The sequence below is a fragment of the Macaca fascicularis genome, chromosome 14 (genome assembly GCF_037993035.2).
Source record: "Macaca fascicularis isolate 582-1 chromosome 14, T2T-MFA8v1.1".
In the NCBI taxonomy this organism is placed as follows: Eukaryota; Metazoa; Chordata; class Mammalia; order Primates; family Cercopithecidae; genus Macaca; species Macaca fascicularis.
The window spans coordinates 1,436,797-1,452,738 of record NC_088388.1 but is presented as its reverse complement, the minus strand read 5'-3'; the positions used below and the strand labels follow the sequence as shown (position 1 = coordinate 1,452,738).

The 15,942-nt window shown below is 55.8% G+C and overlaps 1 protein-coding gene across 11 annotated transcripts in view; it reads left to right on the top strand.

The window, feature by feature from the left end:
* The window catches only part of MOB2 (MOB kinase activator 2), a 72,887-nt gene that overhangs the window by 1,867 nt on the left and 55,078 nt on the right, over positions 1–15,942 (top strand). For 2 of the 11 annotated variants that reach the window (XM_074012811.1, XM_074012813.1), the window contains exon 1: positions 6,117–6,243. The exons of the other annotated variants lie outside the window; for them this stretch is intronic. The gene's annotated coding sequence lies outside the window, so the exon portion shown is untranslated. Of the gene's footprint in view, positions 1–6,116; positions 6,244–15,942 lie in introns of those variants that run through there. 11 annotated transcript variants of the gene reach the window in all.

Here is a 15,942-nt window from a genome sequence, read left to right as displayed (position 1 = left end):
TAGGCGCTTGCTTCCTTTTTGCATTTACTGGGAGGGACTGCGTTGGAAGCACCCAGGCCTCCGAGTGGGGAGTAGACTCTTGAGCGGGCGAGTTGAACCTACAGGGATTCGTGTCAGCGGAACCAGCCCAGTCAGCCGGGTGCCCGAGGAGGCAGCTGACTGCGTTGTGTGAATGCGTGATTATTGCCTGTGTACATTCATAAGTAGCAGGTACTTTGTACCTGGAAGCTGACCAGCAGTCGGTCTTTTTAAACTCACTGAGGTCTTTGCTTTGTGGATTTTGCTGTCATCATTGTGAATATTCGGAAATTAACCACTACTAGGCTTTCAGGGGACTGATTCTTTTTTTTTTTTTTTTTTTTTTTTTGAGATGGAGGCTCACTCTGTCACCCAGGCCAGAGTGCAGTGGCACGTTCTCGGCTCACCACAACCTCCGCCTCCTGGGTTCAAGTGATTCTCCTGCCTCAGCCTCCCAAGTAGCTGGTATTACAGGCGTGCACCACCAGCCCAACTGATTTTTGTGTTTTTAGGAGAGACGGGGTTTCGCTGTGTTGGCCAGGCTGGTCTCAAACTCCTGACTTCAAGGGATCCACCTGCCCTGGCCTCTTAAAGTGTGGGGATTACAGGCATGAGCCACCACGCCCAGCCTGGGGGACAGATAGATTCTTGTGACCCTTGTTAAGACTTTGGTAACCAAGTAGTCCTCCAGGGAAGGACGGTGGTGCACTCATCTCATGGGCCCAGGCTGGGTCTGGGTGCCAGGGGAAGGCCGGCGAGGACCTTGGAGCTGCTGCCTTAGAGGGCCCTGGCCAGGGAAGGGGTGTCTGCTGCTGCCTGGCTGTAAAAGTGGGCAGTTCCAAGAGTGCAGTGAGATTTAAAAGTGGGATTAGGGTGGAGTGCAGTTATCTTTGCATACGTGGTTTTAAATCTGTTGGACGTTGTGAATCATGAATTCTTTAACAATTCCTTAAATACGTGCTGCCTTTTTTTTTTTTTTTTTTCTGAGACGGACTCTCGCTCAGCTCCCCAGGCTGGAGTGCAGTGGCACAATCTCGGCTGGCTCACTGCAACCACCGTTTCCTGAGTTCAAGCGATGCTCCCGTCTCAGTCTCCCGAGTTGCTAGGATTACAGGCACCTGCCACCACGCCCGGCTAATTTTTTTGTATTTTAGCAGAGATGGGGTTTCACCATGTTGGCCAGGCTGGTCTTGAACTCCTGACCTCAGGTGATCCGCCTGCCTTGGCCTCCCAAAGTGCTAGGACGGGCGTGAGCCACCGCGCCTGGCTGTGCTTCCTGTTTTAGGTGGTACAGTTTAGTGGTCAAGTACTGCTTTTCTTCCAGAGCCTGTTTTTAAGCTGGTATCTAAGGATGCAGAGCAGAGAGGGCCCAGGGCCTACTCTGTCTCTCTGCTCATTTCACGTGTTTATTGAGCATCTACTATAAAAATAAATTGTAAAAGCTGAAGAGTGAGCGAGCTGCAGAGACCCACAGGTCTTTCTCATTCGCTCGCTGAATCGGGCTCTCCCACTGGAGAGGGCTCAGCAGTGAGTGAAGGAGCTTGCTTCTGTCTGAGCAGCTTTTGTGTGGTCATTGCCAGGGCTTTCGTTGGCCATTAATCCTTCAACTAGGTGTCAGTCTGGGATTAGGGAAATGTGTTATTTTTGACTATTTCTTGATATTTTTAATTAATTCAAAGCATTCATTGTCAGTCAAGTAGTTAGTTTGGAATACAGGTCTCTAATGTCTTAAAAGTTTTTTTTTAAAGAAAGGATTTCTTTGAATTAGTTCATCTCAGATGACAGTGTGGACTCGACGGTAGCAGCAAACAGTGCCTTTGCCTGCTGCGTTCTCTTCTGATCATCGTTAGAACCGGAAGAGTGTTCTGTAGATGTGCAAGTGAAAAGCCACGTCTTCCTTGTCGCTGGGAGAAGAGCTAAGAGCCTGGCCCGCTGAGCATTCTCGCAGCCTTATCATCAGCGCTCCTGAGGGGGGGGGCCTGCAGGGAAACCTGCTCGGGAAACCGGAACAGCCCAACACGTCAGGACTGGTGGTGATGAGCGTGGCTGGGGCTTTTCTGGAGGTTTGCAGGCATGGCTCTCCACCATCTGTTTCTCGTAGGTTTCCTTTGCTTGGCATTGCTTTGAGTTTGCTGGTGAAGTAGCTGTAAAGGTAAACTTTTTTTCGTCTCTCTTTCTTCCTTTTATGAAGAGTAATTCGTAACTTGAAAAAAGTTTCCACTTTTTGTAGACAAGCTCTGTTCCATTCTGGGCAGCCAGTGACAGGACGTCATCCCTCGCCGCTGAGTTGTAGGCAGGTGGAGAGGAGAAGCTTGAGCTGCGGTGGTTTCCGTGGAGGCTAGGGGAGGGAGGAACTCTACCACACAGTGTTTGGAGTGTAGGAGAAACTTTTGTCTTGTCTTTAACTGACAACAGGCATTTGTGAAAAGGTGTGTGCGCAGTCAGTGTTACCCAACAGAACGCACAGCCCAGGAGCAGCTGTGCATCCGGGAATACACGAGAGGAAGCACACTTCCTCCCCTCCCGACTGATGGGAACGTAACTGCCTTCCCGCGGGCCCTGCACAGGGCCCGGTGTGGTGGAGTCTGCGGGGAAAGGCCCCTCTCCTGCAGGCAGCTTCACCAGCTGGCCACAGCCAGGGCAGGGGGGCACACGTCTCCGGCACGCTTCCTTGGGGCTCTCCTTGCTCCTTCTGAGGCTGCATGATGCCTTGACACCAGTGTCCTGGTTACCCTCCAAGCAGCAGGTGAGCTGTGGGTTAGCGGGCTGGGGCTGTGGCACCACAGTGCTGGTGATTGTATACAGACTGCAGGTGAGTGGAGAGGGCCTCTCCGAGGCCGCTGGCCTGTGCTTACTAACTCAGCTGTGATTGAAGACAGGCTGCAGGTGAGTGGGGAGGGCCTCTTTGGGGCCGCTAGCTTGTGCTTACTAACTTGGCTCTCCCAGCTGCCTTCAGGTGTCCTCCTCTCTGACAGATAAAATCTCGTGAGTGTGTGTCTCTGCAGGAATGTGAATGGAGTATTGACAACTTTGTTTTTCTTCTTTCTTTTCTTTGCCGCATGGGAGGATGTTACTGGTGGGTTGACAATTGATTCTGATTATGAGGACACCCAGGCCGAACTTGCTTGAATCTCTAGAGTTCTTTTAGCAGCCTCATTGAGGTATAATTTACATACCATAAAGTTAACTTAAGTTTGCAATTAAATAATTTTTAGTAAAATTACAGGGCCGAGTAACCATCACCACAGTTTAATTTGAGAACTTTGCCGTCGTGCCCCAGAGAAGCCTCATGTCCACTGGCACTGCTCCCCATCCCCACCTTCAGCCCCGAGGCGGCCACCAGTCTCCCGCCATCTGTGTGGATGAACTGACTCATGTGAATGGAATCCCAGTACATGGGCTGTGTGCCTGGCCCACGCGGTGCAGTGTTGCGAACGTCCATCCATGGCGTTGCATGTGTCTGCAGCTCCGTGCTCTTCATCACCAAGTGCGATTCCGTCCTGTGGAGATGTGCACCTGCCACTCTCCTTCCACCACTGATCCACGGTTTGTGACCGTGACTTTTAGGACAGTGAGCTGGGCCTCTTCCTCAGCCGGGGGCCCCAGGTTCCTGAGTTTGTGGGCTGCGGTGTACCAGGCTCTGTGATGGGTTGAAGGTCCAGAGATGGAGACACAGCCATTCCCGCTTTCCTAGAGCTCTCAGGCTGGTAGAGAAGGGCCACAGGCAGCAGGAGAATTGAGTGGATGAGTGCAGCCGAAAGCAGGGGGCTCAGTTAGAGCAGGTATGAAGGGCTTTTCCAAGAGGAAAGGAGGAAGGAGGTGGCCCAGGAAGAGGCAGCAGCACATGCAGAGGCATGAGCAGAGAAGCCGTGGCCCAGGGCCTCTGTATCTCCAGCAGGCAGCCCTGGAAGGTCTGGTTTCAGGAATAGCCTCTTTCCATCAGGGCTCCACCAGGGAGCTCTTAGGCCTGGGTTTCAGAAGTGTTTACCTAGGGTGGTGGTGCATTCAGAGTCCTCTTTTTCAAAAAAAAAAAAAGTTCTCCATCACCCCCTCCTATTTCCAAATTCCCCTTAAAAAGAGCAGTGGTCAGCCAGGCACGGTGGCTCACGCCTGTAGTCCCAGCGCTTTAGGAGGCCGGGGCGGGCAGATCACGAGGTCAGGAGATTGAGACCATCCTGGCTAACACAGCGAAACCCCGTCTCTACTAAAAATACAAAAAATTGGCTGGGCGTGGTGGCACGTGCCTGTAATCCCAGCTGCTCGGAAGGCTGAGGCAGGAAAATCACTTGAACCTGGGACGTGGAGATTGCAGTGAGCGGAGATCGCGCCACTGCACTCCAGCCTGGGTGACAGAGTTAAAAAAAAAAAAAAGCAATGGTCGTGGATACATGGAGCCTTTTTTAGAAGGAGCCTCCCCATAAACCCCCTAGGAACCCTTGCACACGTGTCCTTGAAGCTGGGGGTGAGCCCCCCAGGGGAGCTGCAGGCGGCGTCCGTGGTTCGGGGGCTGGTAAACAGCAGGACTGCGTTTCTCATCGTGAGTGTATCTGAGACAGTGCAGCCCCCACCTCGGGTTTTTGCTTTAGTGTTGCCACCACCAGGTGCCACCCTTGTGTCCTGACTCGTGAAGGCCTCCCCCAGCCCTGGGAAAGCCAGCCACGCTAGGGATCTGCCTGCCAAGTGCTGCTGTCAGATCAAACAGGGGTGTGGTGCACCAGCAGACCCCCCTCCGGAGGCAGCTGTGGTCTCTGCTGTGGTCATCCGGTATGGTAAGAGGGGCGTTGAGGCCACTGTGAGGGAGGAGCCCCGTGCCGTGCCACTGTCACCCCAGTGTTTCCTTTGTCCACACAGTGGTGTGGGTTAGAAACATCAGGGCCCACTGCAACTTTTGTTAGGGCCACTGAGTGCTAGTTGGGAGCCGCACGGCCGTGGCCTTTGTTTCTCCGTGGTGATTTGCGTGTGTGCAGCCTCCTGCCAGTGCTAGACCTGTCTGGAAGGGAAGGGCGTGTGCTGTTCCCGTCTGCCTTGGCCAGAAGGGCCTCCCATTCTTTGCCTTCACCGTGTTTGTTTTTTCTCTGCACAGGATTTCTCCTGGCTGGGGCACACCCGTTGGTGTTCAGCGGAAGTAGAAACAATTGGTACAAACATAAAATGTGGAAGCTTAAAGGGAAAAGAAGGAGATGATGGGCAGGGGTTCCAGGCCACGTGTGATCTGTGGCATTGCTTGGCCCGTGGACTGTGGCCACACTCGCATTGCTGTCCCTGGCTCCCTTCTCTGAAGCTCCCTGGGCTGGAATGTCTGTTTATTCATCCCTGCAGTTGTTTGTGGATGTCCCGGGGCTAACGTGAGGGAGCTCAGTGCCACAGCTCCTGTTTTTTGCCCTGTCTGGTGGTGATTTTGGTCTGTGTCATTGAGCATTTTGCTGTGGCGGGCAGGGAGGCAAAGAGCTCCTACGAAGGTATTCAGCTTTTCCCTGCAGAAAGCAGGCGAGCTGGAGGATTGGAAAGCACAGAGGCACCGTGCTGTTTCCCTTTTGCCTATGACCTTTGCAGGGTTGGGAGACTTTTCTTCCAAGCACCCTTTCAGCAGCGCCTCTTCCCCCCCAGACATGGTGGCTGTGCAGGCTGTGGGTTGGCAGACCCTGTCCCCACAGCAGCATAGTCTCAGGAGCCCACGTGCGGCTGTTGTCTCGGGGTTTGGCCTGCACCGTCTGTGGAAGCTCCTAACTCCTGCTTTGCTGGGATTTGTCCTCAGCCCATGGAAAGGCCTGATGGTGCCAGGTGGCCCTGAGGAGCCGGATGCCTGAGCCTGGGGCCAGGCCTGGGCGTGAGCCCAGGGAGCATAAAATTAGCTTGGGCGTGGGTTGAAAGCTGCTGGTGTGAGCATGGCTTGTCTGTGTTGAGTTTGTCATGCACAGCCCTAGCCTCTCCCCATAGTCTGCGGCCGGCCCTCTGCATGGGAGGCTGCTTTGGGTTCCTCCTCCCAGCATGTCTGCCCTTCTGCTGCATGCCCTGTTCTTTGTGCCACATGTGACAGGACCATTTGTCATAGCAGCGGTGTCATGAAACACAAGAGTGTGGGCCTGAGAATCTGGGTTGAGTCAGGTTCCTGTTGGAGACCTGCATGCGTGCCGCCTGCTCTGAGTGCTCGGGACACGCATAAACAGAGGCAACGGGCCACCCCTGGGCAGCTTCCCCACTGCCGAAGGGGACGGGAGTAAGGAGGTGTGGGATGCGGTGCCTGGAGGGGGTGTGCGGGAGAGCCGAGGGGGATAGAAGTAAGGAGGTGTGGGATGCGGTGCCTGGAGGGAGTGTGCGGGAGAGCCGAGGGGGACGGAGGTAAGGAGGTGTGGGATGCGGTGCCTGGAGGGGGTGTGCGGGAGAGCCGAGGGGGACGGAGGTAAGGAGGTGTGGGATGCGGTGCCTGGAGGGGGTGCACAGGAGAGCCGAGGGGGATAGAAGTAAGGAGGTGTGGGATGGGGTGCCTGGAGGGAGTGTGCGGGAGAGCCGAGGGGGATAGAAGTAAGGAGGTGTGGGATGCAGTGCCTGGAGGGGGTGTGCGGGAGAGCCGAGGGGGACGGGAGTAAGGAGGTGTGGGATGGGGTGCCTGGAGGGGGTGTGCGGGAGAGCCGAGGGGGACGGGAGTAAGGAGGTGTGGGATGGGGTGCCTGGAGGGAGTGTGCGGGAGAGCCGAGGGGGACGGGAGTAAGGAGGTGTGGGATGCGGTGCCTGGAGGGGGTGTGCGGGAGAGCCGAGGGGGACGGGAGTAAGGAGGTGTGGGATGCGGTGCCTGGAGGGGGTGCACAGGAGAGCCGAGGGGGATAGAAGTAAGGAGGTGTGGGATGGGGTGCCTGGAGGGAGTGTGCGGGAGAGCCGAGGGGGATAGAAGTAAGGAGGTGTGGGATGCGGTGCCTGGAGGGGGTGTGCGGGAGAGCCGAGGGGGACGGGAGTAAGGAGGTGTGGGATGGGGTGTGCAGGAGAGCTGTTTGAATAGGGGCTCTAGAAGGCCTCTGAGAAGGTGCTGTTGAGCTGAGGAGGTGAGGGAGGGTACTCGCCATGCAGGCCTGTGGAGGGAGCCCTGGCTCCCTGGTGCCTTGTCTCAGAAGGGCTGCCTTTGCCTCCTCCCGCTCATGGTTCCACGGACGTGTGGGTTTTTATTTATTTAATATTTTTCAGTCGATTGTCGTCTTTAATGATATTTTGATGAATGGGCTGTGTCAAATTTAGCCAGCAGGAGTGCATGTGACTCAGCTCCTGTATCAGTTGAATAGATGAAGGGGCAGGGAGGGAAGCCTCTGTGAGCAGAACCAGTGAGCCTGGCTGTGTATCACCTGCATCGCCTCCGAGCTGAAGAGCTGTGCCAGCAAAGCCCTTGAGCTCATGTGGGCACGGGGGACCGTCTGAGGACGGGAGGAACAGTGAGGAGACCTCAGAGTGCGCTCAGGAGGCTTCGGTGGCAGGTCACATTGCTCTCAATTTGGCAGCCATCTTGTGGATGTTGTGGGTTAAAAGAAATAATCAGTGTCACTGGTAGCCAAGTTTTTAATGTTAAAGATAACAATATAGAATAAAATGAACCCTTGCAGGGTTCTGAGGGGAGTATTACCGTGAGGCATCATTCGGTGCGTAGGCTGCGCTCCCTGCCAGCGGTGGGCTTCCCAGCGGGTGGCCTCAGCTCTGCGTGTGACATGCTAGGCCTGCAGCACCGTGTGCCCTCCTGAGCGGCTCTGCTCTGGTTGATGCTCTCAGCAGAACACACGACTTCATGGTCCCCGCTTCTGCCCCTGGCACGGGCAGTGCGGCCAGGGTGTGGTGTGCATCCTACGCCCACGACTGGCAGGCAGGCCGCATGGTCAGCCACCAGGGTCAGGTGTCAGGCGCTGCACCAAATGCACAAGTCTCTGATCTTGGGCGTGGCTCAGCAGCCCCTGGCTTGGCTGTGGGTGGGTCTTGCTTACCTCTTTCTGAGTAATCAACCCTGGAACTTCTGGGCCTAGAATGAGGACTCATCACCTTTCCCACATCTGTGAGCTGGTGGGTGGGGCTTTGGCCCCACAGGTTATTCCTGCACTGCCACCAGTGGTGACTGGCTGGCAGCCCTTAGGGGCCTTGCTGCCGTGGCTGTCTGCTGGGGCGCCACAGTCCCCCCATGGATCTCTCCAGGCAGAGTTTTATGTCCTCACCCTAGAGCAGAGTTTTTTTGACTTCTTGCTGTCCGGACCCCTTAAAGTCCTTGTTGAGGCTGGGCATGGTGGCTTGTGCCTGTAATCCCAGCACTTTGGGAGGCCAAGGTGGGAGGATCACTTGAGACTAGGAGTTCAAGCCCAGCCTGAGCAACATAGGGAGACCCCATCTGTACAAAAAAGTAAAAATTAGCCAGATGTGGCGGTGTGTGCCTCTAATCCCAGTCGTTTGGGAGGCTGAGGCGGGAGGATTGCTTGAACCCAAGAGGTTGAGGCTGCAGTGAGCTCCATACCACTGCACTCCAGTCTCAGTGATAGAGTGAGACCCTGCCTCTAAAACAAAGTCCTCATTGAGTTTACATGAGTTGAGCTATTAATGTTCATCTTTTTAGAAATTAAAATTGAGAATGTAAAACAACTTTAATTCATTGAGAAAGAATTAAAAACCTAGCATATCTTAACATAAGTATCATTTAAAAATTTTTTTTAAAAACCTGTTATCTTCTAGCGTCAGACAGAGTGACTTTACTTTTTGCGGATCTCAAGAGCTGGATTCTGTCAGGTTCTGTGTTTATCCTGCTGTAATTTTACAGGCCAGGTGGCTTCCACAAGGCTTTGGCACGTGGCACCTTTGTGTTATTGTAAAGGCAGTGCTGACCTCATGGTCCCAGGCCACACTTTGGGCTCCAGGGCTCCCCACTGTGGCCTCCCTTTGCCTCTGCCAGGAAGGCCTTCATCCCAGGAGAGCCATCGTGGAAATGGCTGGAAGACAATACATCCTCTCAGCCACTTTCTGTTGGTCAGGGAGTCACAGAGCCACCTGGATCTGGGGGTGGGAGTGGGTAGGAGTGGACAAACCGCCTCTAGACGGAGGAGGGCTCCAGGAGGCCCTGGTCCTCCTGCCTCCTTCAGGAGGCCCTGGCTGGCCACCCCAGAGACCCAGGCTTTTTCTCTCTCCCCCTAACTTCTGGGCAGGGCTCGGCCCTCGTCCCGTGCTACCTTCCTCTTCCTGCCGTTTAGTTTTCCTACCAGGGCATACGGCCCGGCGCCACTGTGGGCCATGGGGTTGTGCAGGTGGGGCGGGTGCCGTCTCCAGGTGCCACCGAGGGCCGCTGAGGCAGAGCCAACACTGGATGGCCTGCGCTTCCATTGCTGAGCTTTCGTGGCGCCCACTCAGGTGAGTGTCGGCCTGTGCAGGCCATGGCCCGGCATGTTCTATGGCTTCACCCAAGCTTTCAGCTTGGTGCAGTCCAGTATCACTGTGACAGGGCTTCAGTGTGGCCCGGGAGATGCCTCTAGGGAGAGACTGCTCAGGCAGCCCCTCGTTTAGGAGGAGCTCCTGAGCCCTAGTTGCCGGTCTGTGGGGTTGTCTGTGCTCAGTGCTGGCCTGGACTGTGCTGGGAGGTATGGGGAGCACACGCCAGAACCCACCGAGCCACTGCCTGGGACTTACCTAGCAGCAGCCTGGTCCTAGCAAAAAAGAAAGGCAGAGATCGTGTAAAACAGGCTGTGAGCAGATAAGCTGCTCCTGTGCGGTTGTGTCCACAGTGTTTTAAGAAGCCGCTGTTTGTGGGCTTTTGTCCTTTCTCGTGTTTGGTGAGGCTTCTCTGCGGAGGCACTGCACGCCCTTTCACCGGACGTGTCTCTGCACTGACTGGTCTCATCAGCCCTGGGCGGGTTCCTTGGCTGCTCAGCAAGACAGACCCTGTAGGGCTTCCCAAGTGCCATTCTCTGACTCAGCGAACGGGAACTCAGCATGGGCCCAGTGGTTCCCAACAGAGAGGGAAGGCGCATGGGAGGTGAGGTTTACTGGGTCCAGTTTCCGGCCCCACAGGGTGGGGCAGAGAGGATCCTTCCCTGTCACTGCAGCTCCCTCTGGGTTGGTGCTTTTATAACAGCGGGCAGCGCCGGCTGATGGAGTCCAGGAGTGGTGCTGAGAGTGGGACTGACCCGTGCCTGCCTCTGGCTCCGCAGGGCCTGGCCTCAGGTTGTGCTCAGCAGCCACTCATCTGCCCAGGACCCATTGAACCCTGCTGGTGTCCTGTGTGCCTTGTGCTGGGGGGACCTTTGGAAGAAGGACACGTCCCTGCTCCCCTGGGACTTGGTGTTATGTGTCCATTGTAGAGACACAAAATACAGGAAAAAAAAAAATCAAAAGCAAAACCTCCTACCTCCCAGAGACAGTCTGCACTCGACATTAAAACCGGCCTCACTCCGTCGTGGGACCCTTGCTCCCCAGGGCCAGTTGTCCGCTGCTCCCCTGCCGGTGGGAATGGGGATGTTCCCAGGCTGTGTGATGCTTCCTGAGCCCCTGCAAAGAGATCGTGGGGTCAGTGCTGGTGTTTCCACAGGTCGGTGCCCACCACTCGTGTTGGTCTTTTCTGAAGAAGATCTTTGCCACGTTGACAGGCGGAGAGTGGTGCCAGGGTTTAGCCTGTGTTTCCTGTGGGAGGGCTGGTGTGGCTGATGCTTCTGTGCACAGTGGGCCATGCCATCATCTGCTTGGTCTTTGCCTACTTTGTCTTGAACTGGTCCAGTTTTCTTATGACTGACTGGCATGGGTTCTCTTTAAGGGTATTTAATCTTGAGTGTTAAGATTTTAGAGCTTGTTCTTGAAGAGACGGGTAAAAGCCCAGGCGGAAATGATGGGAAGTGCTGGAGCCTGCAGCAGTGTCTCCGCAACTGCCCTGGGCTGCAGAAGGGCAGAGGACAGGTACGCTGGGCGTCAGACCAGAGGGCCAGGGAGACCTGGGGCCCAGGGAGCAGCCTGGGAGGGCAAGTGCCAGGAAACCTTGGGCACCTGTTGGCCCTGGGCCTGCTCCTGCCCTTGGCTGGTGCCTGAGGGGTGCTCTTCTTTTCACCAGCCCTTTTTTTTTTTTTTTTTTTTTTTTGAGACGGAGTCTCACTGTGTCGCCCAGGCTGGAGTGCAGTGGCATGATTGATCTCAGCTCACTGCAACCTCTGCCTCCCGGGTTCAAGCATTTCTCCTGCCTCAGCCTCCCCAGTAGCTGGGATTACAGGCACCTGCCACCACAACCGGCTTTTTTTTTTTTTTTTTTTTTGTATTTTTAGTAGAGATGGGATTTCACCATGTTGGTCAGTCTGGTCTTTTTTTTTTTTTTTTGAGACGGAGTCTCGCTCTGTCACCCAGGCTGGAGTACAGTGGCCGGATCTCAGCTCACTGCAAGCTCTGTCTCCCAGGTTTATGCCATTCTCCTGCCTCAGCCTCCCGAGTAGCTGGGACTACAGGCGCCCGCCACCTCGCCCGGCTAGTTTTTTTTTTGTATTTTTAGTAGAGACGGGGTTTCACGGTGTTAGCCAGGATGGTCTCGATCTCCTGACCTCGTGATCCGCTCGTCTCGGCCTCCCAAAGTGCTGGGATTACAGGCTTGAGCCACCGCGCCCCACAGTCTGGTCTTGAACTCCTGACCTTGTGATCCACCTGCCTTGACCTCCCAAAGTGCTGGGATTATAGGTGTGAGCCACTCTGCCTGGCCTATCCCTTACTTTCTTTTACAACCTCCCACCTGCCCCCTTTCCAAGTGGCTGGAGCTGTGCACTGGTTAGTTCCTCCGTCAGGAAGAAATCCAGGCCACACTGGCACCCGACACCACTGACCTGTTCGGGGCCTCGGTGTGGCCTGGTGCAGGTTGGGACCATGTTTGGTCACTGAGGCGCCACAGAGCATGGAGAGGGCAGTGGGCACAGGGCCACGCAGAGGGCTTAGGGCCACGTTTCTCACCATCTCTCAAGAAATACTAGTCCTCCTAGACAACCAGATGAATTCGGGAAGCCCCAGGTGAAGACTGAGGCCCTCTTGGAAGCTCAGTGGATGGCAGTAGTTATGGGCTCTGAGCAAGGGAACCGTGGTTGACTCTGTGGCCTGTAGTTTCCACTCCCTGGCCGCTGCCATCCACTGTTGCCACCCGATTCCTACTCCCGTCGCCTGCCCTCAGCCTGTTCTTAGCTGTCGGAGGGGATGGTGGAACGTGAAGCCGCAGATGGTCCACAGGCACCACCCCTGGTGCTGACGGGGATGCAGGCCTGGTGTCTGCTCGGCTGTGCTCCAGAAGTGATTTGACTTCCCCGCGTGGGGTGTCGGGTGTTATGCCCTCAGAGATACTCTTTTCATGCCATGGGGCCTCTGGGATGTGCGGCCTGAGACTGCCTGGGGCTGGGGGTGACTGTGTGGCGGGTGCGCAGTTGAGGCTTGCTGCTTCCTCGAGAGCAGAGTGGGCACCTTCATTTCCCAAAGGTGGCCATCTCTCTCTTCGTGACAGCAGCATTTTCTGCTGAATGGTTTCCCGTGTCCTCCTTGCTTTCTTAAATTTGTAACAAATGCTTCTGCTTTGGTGCGGGCTTCATCTTCTCCACAGACCCACACGTACCCCTGCTGTACCTGGCGTGCCGAGGGCAGGGAGCAGGCGCTGGGTAGGTCTGACCACCCAGGGTGGCCTCTGCCTGGCCAGCTGGCTGCCTCCTGGACATCTGGACACAGAGCTCCCTGAGATGAGCTCTGCATTGGGATGCACAGAAGGGATTTGCTTCCTCTCGTACTTGGGGTCTTGGGAATGCTTTTTTTTCCTCCTGAGACAGGGTCTTGCTCTGTCATCCAGGCTGGAGTGCAGTGGCATAATCACATCTCACTGTAACCTCCGCCTGCCTCCCGGGTTCAAACAATTCCCGTGCCTCAGCCTCCCAAGTAGCTCGGATTATAGACACGTGCCACCAGGCCAGTGTAATTTTTTTTTTTTTGAGATGGAGTTTTGCTCTTGTCACCCAGGCTGGAGTGCAGAGGCACGATCTCGGCTCACTGCAGTATCTGCCTCCCGAATTCAAGCAATTCTCCTACCTCAGCCTTCCTAGTAGCTGGGATTACAGGCCACGCCACGCCACACCTAACTAATTTTTGTATTTTTAGTGGAGATGGGATTTCGCCATGTTGGCCAGGCTGGTTTCGAGCTCCTGACCTCAGGTGATCCGCCCGCCTTGGCCTCCCAAAGTGCTGGGATTAAAGGCGTGAGCCACCCGTGCCCGGCCAAATTTTCCTATTTTTAGTAGAGATGGGGTTTCACTGTTGGCCAGGCTGGTCTCGAACTCCTGGCCTCAAGCAGTTTGCCCACCTCAGGCTCCCACAGTGCTGGGATCACAGGTGTGAGCCGCTGTGCCCTGCCTTGGGAGTGCTTTTTGGCGCTTGCTCCTGCACTGTCAGCGTGGAGACCCAGGGGTTTTCTGGAGGTGGCTGCTGTCAGGAGGTTTAGAAACCCTTTGTCATTAAAACCTTTATCTTCAAGGACATTCTGTTGTTCCTGCTGGGAAGGCCTCCTACCTTTTTGGCTGAAGAAGTGCTGGGCCAAGCTGAATTGTGTGAGGGTTCCTGGGTATTTATAATTCATGTGAAAATAAAGCGCGTTTTCTGTGACCCCGTGCTGCTCCGGCCCTCCTCCGAGGCAGACCGCAGGCGGCTCTGTGCTGGCGACGCAGGATCCTGTGGCCACAGCTGTCCTCAGACATGGCTTCTTGGCGGGCGTGGTGGTATCGGGGGCACTCTCCTTGCCCGGCTGTCTTCCCTCCTCTGTTGCCTTCTCCTTGTTGGACACACAGGTTCCTTTTTTTTTTTTTTTTTTTTGAGACGGAGTCTGGCTCTGTCACCCAGGCTGGAGTGCAGTGGCCGGATCTCAGCTCACTGCAAGCTCCGCCTCCCGGGTTTACGCCATTCTCCTGCCTCAGCCTCCTGAGTAGCTGGGACTACAGGCGCCCACCACCTCGCCCAGCTAGTTTTTTGTATTTTTAGTAGAGACGGGGTTTCACCGTGTCAGCCAGGATGGTCTCGATCTCCTGACCTCGTGATCCGCCCGTCTCGGCCTCCCAAAGTGCTGGGATTACAGGCTTGAGCCACCGCGCCCGGCCAGGACACACAGGTTCTAAGTAGCAGCATTTGTGGTTTGTCGACTCCTGAGCTGTGCAGTGTCCCCAGGAGTGCAGCAGGTCCCAGGGTTCACTAGCAGAGTGTCCTGGCTCCTGAGCTGCCCTGGTGGTGGAATGGGGACTTGGGGCCTGGGTGCCCCCCAAAACCTTTGTGGAGCTCGTATCCCACTCCCACGAGGGTCTGGACAGGCCTGGGTCCGGGGACTTGCTGTGCTGTGCAGTGGCTGTCCGCGAGTACCCTCCGTGAAGGTGGGGCGGGAGGCCTGTTCTGTCCAGGCCCACGGTGCAGCATGGACTTGAAGGGCATCAGTCTGTACTATGCTGGGGCCTGCGGCCACCTTCCTTGCCCTTCCCCAGCAGGCTGGGGATCACCTCAAGTGATCCACCCGCCTCAGCCTCCCCAGAGTGCCGGGATTATAGGCGTGAGCCACCGTGCCTGGGCAGGTCATTTCATTTCTAATCAAAATAACGAAATGGTACCCGGTGGCTCACGCCTGTAATCCCTGCAGTTTGGGAGGCTGAAGTGGGTGGATCCACCTGAGATCAGGAGTTTAAGACCAGCCTGGCCAACATGATGAAACCCCGTCTCTACTGAAATTACAAAAAATTAGCCAGGCATGGTGGCGCGTGCTTGTAATCCTAGCTATTCGGAAGACTGAGGAAGGAGAATCACTTGAACCAAGGAGACGGAAGTTGGAGTGAGCCAAGATGTGCCACTGCACTCCAGCCTGGGTGACAAGAGCGAGACTCCATCGCAAAAAAGATAAAAATAAAAATAGATAAATAAAATGTCCCCTAAAATGACATGTGGAGGGCTCTAGGGTGAGGGTGGAGCCCTTTCAGATGAGGACCTTTTGCGTGGGTGGGTCCCATTACAGAGCCTGAGTTTACGGTGGTGGCGCGTGGAGGAGCCTGCTGCTCGGGAAGGCCACGCTCTGCCGCCCTCACACCTTGCCATCCATGCTGCGGTGCTCCATCCAGAAGCCTGTGAGGGTTTTGCTGGATTCCCTGAGCAAGCCCGCGGTTCACTGGGCTGAGGCCCAGGCTCTCATAGCCACAGGCACCTGGTGGTGGAGGGGATGTGTGTCCTTATCTTTGACTCCTGCTCCACCACAGCCACCCGAGAGGACCCACATGTCATCCTCCTATACACAAGGCACTTTGGTGGACCCCCATTGCCTGTGGGGTGAAGTCCTCTGTCTCTCTCCAGCCCCACCCTGTGTGGCCCACCTGCGCTTCAGCCCCGCTGGCCCTCCACTGTCCGCATTTCTGCCGAGACACCTGGCCTGTGCGCACGTGTGTCCTTTTTGTGGCTGTTGTCAGGTCTCTGAGCCTCCTTCCTGCCACCTGTTATGGGCACAGGGCTGTGACCTGCCGACTCCCGACTGTCTTCCTGACCCCGTGCAGGCTTCTCTGGCTGTGGTCTCTCAGGCACTTGAACTCCAGCCTCCCTTGTGTCCCAAGCCTCAGGTCAGGCACAGGTGGGGGCAGGTGGAGCTTTCTAGTCACCGTCTGGAAGATGCTTGTCTTTCCTCTTCGTCGTCCCTTCCTGCGGCTCCTCGACAGTGCTTGGTGAGAATGCAGGACTGCCCCACAGCCCGGGGCCCCGGAACGTGTTGGAGAGTGAAGTTCGACCCCTGCCCTGGGCTAACACCGGGGAAGGACTTGGGGCCTGGGACGGTGGGCCTTTGTCCCAGCAGCTCAGCTTGGCCCACGAAGATCTCAAAGCCAGACTCACGCATTTCACCTGACGGGAAGAATAGGGAACCCACCCCTGACAGGCTGTGCCTCTTTACACACTGATGGAACATTG